Here is a 13,651-nt window from a genome sequence, read left to right on the forward strand (position 1 = left end):
TTTTAGCTCTGCTTTGAATTACCGACAGCTCCCCAGATGTTCACAATAGGGCTCACCTTATTGTTGACTTTACTATGCTTCTCGTTTTGTCACAACTTGGATATCTGGATAAACTGGGAGAAGTCGGATCTCGTTCCCAAGTATCAGGCCAAAGCATCTGAGCATGCTTAAAGACATGGGAGCCATGAGTCTCTCTCCTTTGGACATGCATGTCAGCAGATTCATGGAGGTTTCTGCACAGTTCCTGTCACCACAAGAACAACCAAGCTGCCTTTGGCAGGTGAAATCATCTGTGGAGAAGTTCATCCTAGACAAGTTACCCCACCTTTGTTTACTTCAGTGGCAACTTCAGGAACATTTGTTGGCCTCACGTTACCTTCCTTCCAACTCTTCCTTTCAACTTGTGCCTGTGACTGGGGAAGACACTGCTTGATGGCTAGATGAAAGGAACCTCCTTTCCTAAACACCGAAGGAGGAATGGGGGTGCACACCTGACCAGCTATTGTTTCTTTTCTTTGGCCAGAGGATGAACTCCAGTGTACAGCAATGTTCAGGAAATGTTAGCAGCAGTGCTAGCCTCACAAGCAGCTGAAGATTGTTTGATGGACCACAGTAGTGTTGATGGGCAACAACAGGACTATAATGGTATATGTCAACAAGCAAGGGCTGTGACAGTCTTCCTCTTCTACTTGTCAGTTAGGCTGTTTGCCAAGCCATGGAATTGTCAATCAAGCACATTCAAGTATGAGGAATGGTTTGGTCGTTTAGCTCACCTGCCTGGTGCTTGTTCCCTACACCCTGTGTAGCAGTATGCTGTTTGAGTTTTGGGAACACTGGTGAATGACCTGTTTGACATTTCTTTAAACTGGATGCTTCTGGTTTTTTGCTCTCTTATGCCATATCCGTGGGTAGCCTTGAAAGACACCCTCCAGCACCATTTGGACAATCTGGGTGTTTATACTATTTTTCTAATTAGTTTGATCCACTAAGTAATAAACCAAATGTAGAATACCCCAAGACCCAAAATGACCCTGGTAGCTCTTTGTTAGTCCACTGCCAAGTGGTTTCCTGATCTGCTGGTGTCACTGGTTGGTATAAAATTTCCAGCTACTTACTTGGAAAGAGAGGCTTTTCTTGCAGACCTGCTTAGATGCTGAGGTACCTTCAAAGATCTGTCTAATGTGTACCAGGGTAGTGGTCCATCTTCTGTGAATGGTATTATAGAAGGGGGTCTCTCCAGTTGGAGACTGTTCAAGAGATTGCAAACTTCCTAATTTATCGTTGCTGAGACAAGCTCCTTTTAGTTTTTATGTTAGAGGCTATATCTCTACCTCAAGTCAGGTCTTCAGAATGGAAGCCATAGATCTCTCTGATCTCTCTGCTTTGGCAGAGTTTTCAGTGATGGTAAGGAACTTCAAGCAGTCATGCCCTCTTAGGGTGCTTCACCCTCCACAGTAAGACATGACTCCCATTTCCCAAAGTAAAACTTGGTTGCAGCATGAACCTACACCTCTGACTGTGATCCGACATTTGAAACCGTCTTCCTGCTAGCCTTAGCCTAAGTCAATGTATTGTAAGTTGCATGGCTTTTATCGTCTTGTCCCACACTAGAAAAGTTTGGAATTTCTCATTCTCAGTTGCTCTTGAGTTCAGGGCAAAAACTCAGAACTTGTCTGTTCTTGAAGACAGTCACAAGAGTTTCTTGGTTCCTCTTCTTCTAGTACTTTGTTAATTAAGGGTAACCAGATTAGATGCTGTTGTGGTCAATACAGTGCCCCTATGTTAATACTGGCAGGCATAACTTGTCCAGGAACATCCTTTCTTTATGGCTGCTTCCTGAAATCAGAGTTGGCTTGACCTGTCTGGCAATATGGACAGTCATAGTTTTTGGAACAGTAAATTTTCAATAGTACAAATAATGAGAGCCAGCAACTGGACACACTAAACCATCTTTATCTCATTTTACCTAAGGGACACCAACCACAAGACCCTGAATCCTTTCTTCTTTGGACCTATCGTGGCTACTCAGCAGATGAACCAGATGAACAGTTGGGTGGGTGGTTCCTGTCTTCCTTTTTCCTTCTCTGCCTGCCTTTGTGAGGCAACAGCTCATGCTGAACATGTGCTAGAATGGGCACGTATGCAGGTAAGCTACACAACTGAGCACATAGTCTTTAGAGCTTTAGCTTTAAGATACAGTGGTACCTCAACATACGAAAGTTCCAGCTTACAAAAAATTCAAGTTACGAAAGCAAATTCGAAGATTTTTTTGGCTCTACATACGAAAGAAAATATTTCAGGTTATGAGAGGTTTGTTGCTGTAAAATCCCGAGATTCACCCGGACCACCGAGAAAAATTATAAAAACTCGCGCGCCACCAACTGAGTAGACTCGCCACCATCCTCCTGCTCTCCCATTGTTCCTGATGTTAGTCACCGCCGTAAGATCCTGCTCTCCTATTGGTCAGCATCTACCCCATGTGCTCTATGTATTCTATTGGTAAAAGGATGCTGTAAATTGAAAAACTTATTCATGCAATACATTTAATAAAAAAAACATTAGGTAAAGATAGAATAAAGAATAGAAATGAATGGTTATTATACTGTTTGGTAGTTTCAGTAGTGGAAGAGAGAGAATGAACAAAATTTATGGTTATGTACTGTACTGTGTGCTAGGTAAAAAAAAAGTGGTTGCTTTGGCAATCGTTCGCTACTCGTATAGTGTGAATGTAAACAAAGGTTGGAAGCTTTTTTTGTTTTGTTTGTTTTTATTATAGTTAATGGTACTTAATAATTGTTTGAAATGAGTACATGCAATACATTTAATAAAAAAAATTGTGAATTAGATATCATAAAAATATAAAATAAATCAGACTGCTATCATCGAAGCCGCCAAATATTTTCTAGAACTCTTCTTCTGTTTTAATATCATATGTTTCATTATAGCTGTCAGTAACTCGGTATCTCCATTAGGTAAAGATAGAATAAAGAATGGAAATGAATGGTTATTATAGTGTTGGGTAGTTTCAATAGCTGAAGAGATAAGGAAAATTTATGATTACTAAACTGTGTTCTAGGTAAAAGTGGTTGCTTGGCGATCGTTCGGTACTCGTAGTGCTGAATGTACAACAAAAGGTTGGAAGCTTATTTTGTTTTTTTGTGTATTATAGTTATTGATTATAGTTAATGATTAATTAATAATTATTTGAAATGAGTACATACTGATTATTTATACATTTTATTGGCATATTTTAAGTTTTAGCTTCTTATGTTTAGATGTCAGAATCATAGACTAGGTTTACAGTAGCAACTGCTAACATAGGTTAGGCTTATTGCTAAGGGACATATGCTAAAAGTCCTAATATATGCAGTAAAAATGGGGTTGAACATTACATGCAGTTGAATATTACTCAAGTATGTACAGTATTTTGCCTTTTTGGGTCACATTTCTTCTGTCGGATCGGCATTGTAACCCTAGAACATGTGTTGCAAGCCTGGGGAAATGTAATTTACTGTGGTGTTTTTGTAGGGCTTGGAATGAATTAGGCAATTTACATATAAAATGCACAGTTCAAGATACGAAAATCTCAGGTTACGAAGGCCGCCTCGGAACGGATTAATTTCGTATTCTGAGGTACCACTGTACAACTCTCTCTGCTCTCCTTTTTAACAGGGAAAGAGGCAATGTTATAGCTATAAACTGAACACAATGATGCATAGTGACCAGATTTTGCTTCCTTCTGACTTGTATCAACCCTCCTGGGGTCAAACTTAATTCACCGAGATTTCATATAAGCAAGAATTCTCAGGCTCAGGGCCCTATTGCTTTTGCATACCTATGCCAGACCAAGTAGGAGTTACAGGAGTCAATGCTTCACTGTCTACCATCATGATTGGGGACATGCCATTTCATGGTGGAAATTTAACTTTCCAGTGAGTTAAGAGATTACCTCTCACCTAAGAAATTAATCTTCTGCAGAAAGGTGATGATTTGTATTCATTATAGGCAACAAATCATAAATTTTTGAGTAATTTGTATTTTTTGTAAGTACATATACACACCAGAGCCTTTTATTGTAATCCCACTTCAACCACCCACCCTTCTTAGTCCTGATCCTATAACGAAAATCAGTGACTTTGGGTTATTGGTGATTTTTGGCTATCGTCATGTTTTCGGAATGGAACCCCCATCAATAACCGGGGACTGCCTTAGCTGTTTTTGCCTCTCTACTGCATGTTAGTAAATCAGGCATTGCTTTTTTGATAAATATTGAATAAGTTATTGACAAAATCTAAGGTCCTCAGAAGCGCAAGTTTGATTTTTGGAACTTTTAATTGTTTCTTTGATTGCTATTTTTTTTTTCCATCCCAAACCAGAAGTGTTATGGTCATTTTGATCAATAGTCAGTAGGTAATTGTGTTTCTTTATAGCTCTCAATAGCTTTGCATTTTATAAAGTATATCCATTCCATGTAGAAGTTTATATATTATAGAATTTTTTTTCTTTTGCAAATCGTGGAAAATTCAAAAGGGTTTTTCTTTTGTTGCGTAAATGATTATAGTGTATGTTAAAGGATGCTGATGTAGTTTTCTTGTATCTTGAGTTTCAAGAGAAGTTGCATGGGTAGTAATAATCATTCATTTATTTAACATAAATAATTTTCACTTTCATTGGATTTATTTGATTAAGTTCTGTCAAATGATAATAAGGTTCAATGATTTAAAGTATAGGATTAATGAAGTGACAATGTCGGAGTTGCAATGAAAATGAAAATAGGTGGCAAATAGGTTTTGCATATACCTAAATGTTTATCTAGATTCAAGGTACTAATACTAATTTTGACATGTACTTTTACCATTTAACTTAAATATTAAGAAATATATTTTACTTGAATAGAAATGGATATCTAGAATAGGTTGGTTTTAAATACATCCTGTTCTGTTTTGTGTTAACCAAAAGCAAAGTTTGTATTCAATGGTAACAGATGTCCTTGGGATTTGTTTTATTATTCAGTGATGATTAATTTTTAAATTTACAGTAAGATTAAAATTGTAACAAGAAGTGTGGTGCATAATAAAAGAGTATGGTTGCTGTCTAGATTGGCAAATTTGTTAGTGTAAATTGTAGAATGAAAATGTAATTTCCCCAAAATCTAAATTTTTATGTATTAAAACTACATTTATTCTTTAAATCTGAAAATTTTCTGTTCCTGATAAAAGTACCTTTTAAGTTTTATTTTAAGTGGTTTTTGTTTAATTTGTTTTAAAAGTTAAGTTTCATTGATAAGTAATTTGCATTGTACCTGATGTTTCAATTGGGGTTGTTTAGTGTCAGTATTGGTGATTTTTCTTTAAATTATGGTGTATTGCTGGTTAATCAGTGATTTACCCTTCCCAATTTCATGTGTTTGACCTGGACTCTCATTCAGTGAACCCCCTCCCTCTTTTGCACTCTAGTGTTTTGTTTACTTATGGTATAAGATATTTGAGCTAATGGGATGTACATACTTGATTAGATCTATTGCTTAACAGGGTGAAGAATTTAAGCTATATATCTGACTGATGTCTGAGTCATTGATGGGGGAAACTATGTTGTTTTATATTACCTGTGCTTTCTTTGGCATTCAGGGAATACTTTACTCCACTGTTCCTTGTTTTGCATCATGGTGGGTCTTGCAGGGTTGATTAATGCTGATTAATGAAGAATGTCATGCCTACTGTGTGAGGGACTTGTGCAAGTAGCTTTCTTACTGTAGGGCACTTGAATACTCTGATAAATCTTTTTAACAGTCCTGTATCAGCTTGGCTGTATTTTTGCAACACAGTACTTGAATAACAGTTCATGTTGTAGTGTTTGGTGTTAATGGCTTGAACATTGGAGGAATTCATGTGTAGGTCAGTAACCAAAGTGTACATGTAAATTTAACTCTTGAATAAACAGATTGTGTTAAGAGTCTGACACCGAAATGCTTTTGCCCTGCTGAATGCTGTTCTTGAGATCTGCTTCTAACATGATGAGTGCTTCTAATAACCTTGCAAAGATGGTGTTTAACAATCAGTGTGGATGTGGATTTTGTGGTATATGTTAATGACAGCAAATTCCTTACAAGTTCAGGTGACAAATGTTGAAGTTGGAAATTTGATTTGACAAGGATACAATTACACACACCAGCTACAAGAGGATTAAGTAATCATGTCTTTGGAAGATAGTGAGTGAAAGTGAAGAAATGTTGTTGTATCCTGTTATTTCAACATTCTAATTTGAATAAATTTATGTAAGATTGAGATCTAAACTGGTTGAGCATCTCATTGCTGTACATTATTCTGAATAAATGAGAAATTGGGACTTGCTCATTAGGCTAAGCTGTCTGAATCTTGTGTTTGAGTCTTTTCAAATGACGAGTCATTCTGAATTAGATTGGAGGGCATGGGCATTCTTCCTAATAGGCAAGGGAGTGTAGTCGTGGGAGGTGTAGCTGCAATGTCCCCCAAGACCCCCTGCAGAGCCCAGAGTCATTGGTGACATCCCAGGAGTTTGTCACCGCTGAATTCTACATTGATGAGTCGATGCCCTCCAGCTATACGAGAGCAATGCCACGAGTGGTGTACCACTGCATCCAGTTCCCGCCACCTGCCCCCTTTGGTTAAAACTCATCATGTATTAATGCCGATTTCCAGAAAACAGCTTGAGGGACAAGAACAGTGCCATTTCTGTGCTACAGGTAAGACCTATGGTTATCATAAAAACTTAGGGGAAATTTTTACTAGAAATTGTAGCTGCAGACTTGTGTGTTTACACAAACCAAACCATGATTTTTGTACATGAACTTCCTGTCAGACATATACTTAGCTTACGTCTCTGACGTCACGACAGAATTCAAAACTCCGCGGCTAACGCGACAGGTAGGTCAGGTGATCTACCTTACCCGCCGCTGGGAAGCGGGTGTAACGAACCAACATACCTTTCTTGTCAGATTTTTTTCTGTCGTCGGTGTCGACCACACCTGTTGTCGGTACCTCTTGACAGTTGGATTCTTTGCTCGTTTTCGCCCTGGATTGTTTCTACGGACTTTTTGGTGAAGTACCCGATCTTTTGGCCTGGCATTTCGCGATTTGTGGACAGTTATTGGACTTTTCTTTGGATTTTTCTTGGATTCATGATGTCTGATGTTGATACTAAGAAAACTGCTATGTTTTAGAGTTTGTTGTATGACTGAGTGTAAGGTGAGGCTACCGAAAGCTGCGGTAGACCCTCACACGGTATGTTTGAAGTGTAGAGGGAATGAATGCACCTTTAATAACCCTTGTAATGAATGTGAAAAGCTGAATGAGGATGAATGGAAGTCTTTGTCTTCCTACTTGAGGAAGCTTGAAAAGGATAAAGTTAGGAAAGCTTCTTCCAGGAGCAGTAGTAGATCTCGTATTAGCGAGTTGGATGTAGATAATCCTATTTTAGAAGTAGCTCCTTTGTCAGTTTCAGCCCCTGCTCCCTGCACCGAAGCCGAAGATGCGCCTTCGGAAGTGGCCTCCATGAAGCCACCATTCGCAGTATGGAGAGGAAAACTCAAACAATTGAAGGTTAAGTTAGTGATTCCAATAGTGATTTGTGCAGTGAACCCAGTGCAGTGGAGGGTGCGTCTGATCGGCTCCCTAATGCTTCCAGGCCTAGACCTCTTCCAGACTCCCAGTCCCAGTGGAGGAGGAAAGTCGAAAGCCGCAGGGAGGTTAGGGAGCATCCCCAACGGTCAAGGCGTTCCCCTCGGTAGCTCCTGTTGATCGTTCCCAGGCTACCTTGGATCGCTCCAGAGAGAAATTTTGCGCCAATGCTTCTCGTCTTCGCCTTCGCCTTCTCCTAAACGAGATGGAGCTCTTCGGAAGCCTCGCACCCTTCGAAAGAGAGCCTGGAACGCTCCCTGCGCCCCGCCCTTCCAGCCCTGAAGTTTTTTCGGAAGAGCTGAGGTGGAAGCGAAGAAGCGTAAGAGATCTCAGGAGTATCGTTCCCCGACGGAGATCGAGCCTCGTCACCTGTTCACGAGTTTGTGAATTCTCCTGCAAGGGTGTTGGCTAACCTTCAGGCGCAGATTTCGGCTCTGGCTGGCCCTCTCTTTGAGCGTTCTTCTCGTCGTAGGAAGGACGTCTCGCTTCCTGTAAAGAAGTCCAGGCTCCCCTCTCCTGACTCTCGCTATTCGACGGAAGCGGCGCGCTCACCTGTGCGTTCGGATTCTCGCAGGAGGCTTTCTGCTTCGGACAAGATCACATCTGCGTCTAAGCGACATTCGCCTGACAGACAGGTTTCTCCTTCGGACAAGGAGCAAACTGTGCGTAGGAGATCTTCACCCTACAGACGCTCTTTCTCGAGACAGGATCACTCCCCTTGACAGGCGCCAAGAGCCTAGTAGGCGCTACTCGCCTCGTAGCCGCTCCTCGTCTCGCCTCCACTCTCCGGTTGACAAGCGCCCTAAATCGGACAGGCGCCCTTCGCTGGACAGGCGTCAAGAGCTTGTTAGGCGCGTTTCGCCTGGCAGGCGCTCTTCTCCCGACTTTCACTCGCCTCGAGTCAGGCGCCGAGAGCCTAGCAGGCGCTTCTCCCCTTGTAGGCGCTCACCTAGTAGGCGCTCGTCGCCAGAGATCCTCTCGCCTCGGTTCAGGCGCCAAGAGCCTGGTAGGCGCTTCTCGTATGGCAGGCGCTGTTCGCCTGGTAGCCGCTCTCCTTTGGATAGGCGCCAAGAGCCTGATAGAAGTTCTTCTTCAAACAGGCGCTCTGCGCCTGACTGCCGCATTACTCCTGTTAGGCTCCAAGTAATCTGGGAAACCGCACGTCCTCCAGACAAGAAGGATGTTGCAAGTAGACACTTTACTGAAGCACTGTCTCCAAGACGTATACGTCTTACTTCCTCTAGAGACTCTTTTAAGAATAGTCGCGCCTCTAAGGATCATGAGGGCTCTTCAGCTCAGGAAGAACAGGACCCCTCAGAAGAAGAAGGACCAAAAGACTCCTCTGTTTCCTCCTATAAGAGGCTGACAGAGTTACTCCTGCAAGAGTTTGGAGATATCCTTTCTCCTGTGGCTCCCCCTTCTCCTCTTTCGTTATTCTCCACTTCGAAGACGTCGAAGGTTTCGTCTTGTGTAAGGATGAAACCTACTGTTTCCATGAAGAAGGACGCTGAGAGGTTTTGGGGAATGGCTCCTTTCTAAGGAAGAGAAAGGGAAGACGGTTTTTTTCTTTCCCTCCGTCTAAACTGACTGGCAGATTGGATTCTGGTACGAATCAGGAGAACCTTTAGGCCTCGCTCTCCCTTCGTCTGCGGACTCGGACGTCTCTTCATTGGTGGATTCTGCTCGTCGTTCCGCCCTCTTGTCCGCCAAGACTACGTGGGGAATGAACGAACTTGACCACTTACTGAAGGGAATGTTCCGAGTCCTGGAAGTTTTCAACTTCCTTGATTGGTCTTTAGGTGTTCTGGCTAATAAGACCCAGACCCCAGATGCTCTGTCTCCTGAAGATCTTAACTGTGTCCTCACTTGCATGGATAAAGCAGTGAGAGACGGATCGAGTGAAGTCTCCTCACTGTTTGGAGCTGGAGTGATTAAGAAACGGTCGGTCTACTGTTCGTTTCTCACGAAGGCAGTGTCACATGCGCAAAGGGCCTCGCTTATGTATGCTCAACTCTCTCCTCTTCTGTTCCCCAAGAAAATTATTCAAGATGTCTCGAGTGCCCTTTCAGCTAAGGCACTCAGGACATGTTAGCCCAGGCGGCCAGGAAACCTCGCTCTGTCTTCCAACCCAAGGCCAAGAAAGAGACTCCTCTGAGACAGGAGCCCTTTCGAGGGGACCCGCTGTCAGAGGTTCTGCAACCAGTAGGGACTAGACCTTTTAAGAGAGGTAAAACCTTCTCTAAGTCAGTCAGAGGGAAGAAATAGCGATCAAGGACTCCAGACATCAGTGGGTGCCAGACTACTGAAATTTGCCGACGTCTGGGCCCACAAAGGCAGACAATTGGTCCCTATCGGTTGTCAGCAAAGGATACCTCATTCCCTTCTCGTCAAGACCACCATTGACGACAACTCCGAGGGAGTTGGTAGCCAGTACAAGGACCCATCATGAATCAAGCCCTTTCTCTAGCAGTAGATCTCATGCTAGAGAAGGAGGCTATAGAACTAGTGAAAGATCCCCGCTCTGCGGGCTTTTACAACAGACTATTCCTAGTTCCGAAGAACTCAGGAGGATGGAGACCGGTGTTGGATGTAAGCGCCCTGAACGTCTTTGTGGAAAAGAGGAAGTTCGCCATGGAGACAACTTCCTCAGTGTTAGCGGCTCTCTTCGTCCAGGGGACTGGATGGTGTCTCTAGACCTTCAGGACGCTTACTTTCATGTGCCGATCCATCCTTCTTCACGGAAGTATCTACGATTCATGATGGGAGGAAACATCTTCCAATTCAAGGCCTTGTGCTTCGGCCTATCAACTGCACCCCAAGTTTTCACGGGTTAATGAAAAACGTGGCGCAGTGGCTACGTTTGGAGGGAGTGAGGGTGTCGCTTTATCTCGACGACTGGCTAATCAGAGCAGAGTCTCAAGAAAGATGTCTGGAGGACCTTCAAAAGACCCTACATTGGCAAGTTCTCTGGGACTTCTGGTGAACTTCAGAAGTCTCAATTAATCCCCCAGTCAAGAGAGGATCTACTGGGGATTCGGATAGCTTCTCTGGCTTTTCGGGCTTTTCCGTCGCCAGAGAGGATAGCTCGTTGCTACGAGAAAATAACGACCTTCCTAGAGAAAGAGGCATGCACAGCGAGGGAGTGGATGAGTCTGCTGGGGACACTCTCCTCGCTGGAGCAATTCGTTTCTCTAGGAAGGTTGCATCTCAGGCCTCTACAGTTTTTCCTATACCAGAACTGGAGGCGTCTCTCCCTAGATCTGGAGTTCTCCTTCAAGATCTCAAGGGAAATCAAGAGAGACCTTCGGTGGTGGAACAACCCACTTCGATTTGTGGAAGGAATGTCTCTTTACATGCCGAACCCCAGCCATGTGTGTTCCGACGCATCGGAGGCAGGTTGGGGAGCGACGCTCGGGACAAGAGAAGTGTCAGGCACCTGGAAGGGGGATCAGGTGTCCTGGCACATCAACAAGAAAGAGTTGATGGCAGTCTGGATGGCATTGAAGCCTTCGAACCCCACGTCTGAAATGCAGTAGTGCAGGTCAATTCGGACAACACAACAGCCTTGGCGTACATCAAAAAACAGGGGGGGACGCACTCCTTCTCCCTGTACGAAACAGCAAGGGATCTTCTGCTGTGGTCTCAAACAAGGAAGATCAGTCTTCTCACCAGATTCGTACAGGGAGAAAGGAACGTCAGGGCCGATCTCCTGAGCAGGAAGAATCAACTCCTGCCTTCCGAGTGGACCCTCCACTCAGAGGTATGCCAAGACCTGTGGAGAAGATGGGGCAGACCTCACATCGATCTCTTTGCAACAGCAAGAACGCAAGAATCGAACTTTACTGCTCCCCGATCTCAGACCCAGGAGCAGTATCAGTGGATGCGTTTCTCCTAGATTGGACAGGGCTAGACGTCTACGCCTTTCCCCCCTTCAAAGTACTGGGACAAACCCTCAAGAAATTTGCTATCTCGGAGAGGACAAGAATGACGCTAGTAGCTCCGTTCTGGCCCGCCCAAGATTGGTTTCACAGAGGTACTGGAATGGTTGGTGGACTTTCCAAGAGCACTTCCACAAAGACAAGATTTGCTCAAACAACCCCACTTCGACAGGTATCACAGAAACCTCCCCGCTCTCAATCTGACTGGCTTTCGACTGTCAAAAGTCTTGTCAGAGCGAAGGGGTTTTCGACAAAAGCTGCTAAGGCCATCGCCTCAGCTAGAAGACCTCCGACCCTTCAAGTCTACCAGTCGAACTGGGACGTCTTTCGCCGTTGGTGCAGGAACCAGAAATTTTCCTCTTCCAGTACCTCTGTGACTCAGATAGCAGATTTCCTAGTTTTCCTCAGAGAAAAATGCGGTTTGGCAGTATCTACTATCAAAGGATACCGAAGCATGCTGGCTGCGGTGTTCAGACATAGGAATTTAAGATCTTTCGAATAACAAAGATCTTCATGATCTATTAAGATCTTTTGAATCTTCCAAGAAAACTTTGAACGAAGTTCCAAGTTGGAATCTGGATGTGGTTTCTTCGTTTCCTGAGGTCCGCTAGGTTTGAACCACCACATTTAGTCTCCTTCAAAGATCTCACGAGGAAAGCTCTCTTCTCATGGCTTTAGCATCCGCTAAAAGGGTTAGTGAGATTCATGCCCTAGAAGGAAGGGTAGTTCAAAGAGATTCCGTGGTTTGTTCCTTCCTTCCTTCGTTTTTTAGCAAAAAAATGAGAACCCCTCAAATCCGTGGCCAAGGAACTTTTGAGGTTCGTGGTTTATCTCCGCCCCTAGTAGGGAAGAACCTGAAAGAACTCTTTGCCCGGTTAGGAGTGTAAAATACTACCTTCAGAAGAAGAAAACCCTTAAGGGCATTGAGGACAGACTATGGTGCTCTGTAAAGGACCCCAGCAGACCATTGTCGAAAAATGCGCTGTCTTTCTTCATTAGAAAGTGTTGTGAAAGAAGCACGTAGATCTTGTAATGGAAGAACATTTCAAGCTCCTAAAAGTCAAGGCTCATGAAGTGAGAGCAATTGCCACTTCCTTGGCCTTTAAGAAGAATATGTCTCTTCAGAATCTGATGAAAACTACATTCTCGGAGATGTAATTCAGTATTCGCCAACCACTACCTAAAAGACGTCAGTATTACGTATGACGAATGCTTCGCGTTAGGCCCGTACGTATCGGCGGATTCGGTGCTGGGGCAGGGAGCTGGAACATATCCTTAGTAGTTTTTCCCTTGTTTTTTTTTTGTTAATGGAGTTCATATGGTTGTATGAAAAAATGATGCAGGTAGGCATCTTTTTTCGTTTCGTAATACTAATAACTTTAGTTTGGTTAGGTGATCGGATTTGGTTTGAAGCTCCCTGCGTTGGTAGTGGACAGGTTCTGTCATAGAAGAGGGCGAACCCCCCATGACATGATCCGACTTGGATTCTACTAAGTAAGCGGATATCAAGTCCCGTTAGTAGACCCAAAGAGTCTTTTCAGCTGTAGGTCACGCCCTCGCTGTAGCTCTTATGGCTATGCAGACTAATAGACAGTATCTATGAAGTCTTCAGCCTAAAACAGGTAACTGAAACCAAGGGTTATTTTTATCCTACACAGGTGTTGTTTACCTTTTCTTTGTTATTTTCTGTCTTGTACCCTCCACCAAGGGTGTCAATCAGCTAAGTATATGTCTGACAGGAAAGTTCATGTACAAAAATGATATTGTTATTTTACAATAAAGTTTGTACATACTTACCTGGCAGACATATACGATTGATGGCCCGCCCAGCCTCCCCTCAGGAGACAGGTATAAGAGAGAAAAAATCTGGCAAGAAAGGTATGTTGGTTCTTACACCCACTTCCCAGCGGCGGGTAAGGTAGATCACCTGACCTACCTGTCGCGTTAGCCGCGAGTTTTGAATTCTGTCGTGACGTCAGAGACGTAAGCTAAGTATATGTCTGCCAGGTAAGTATGTACAAACTTTATTGTAAATAACAATATCATTTTTTTCATAGC

The sequence above is a fragment of the Macrobrachium nipponense genome, chromosome 2, assembly GCF_015104395.2.
Source record: "Macrobrachium nipponense isolate FS-2020 chromosome 2, ASM1510439v2, whole genome shotgun sequence".
NCBI classification, from domain to species: Eukaryota; Metazoa; Arthropoda; class Malacostraca; order Decapoda; family Palaemonidae; genus Macrobrachium; species Macrobrachium nipponense.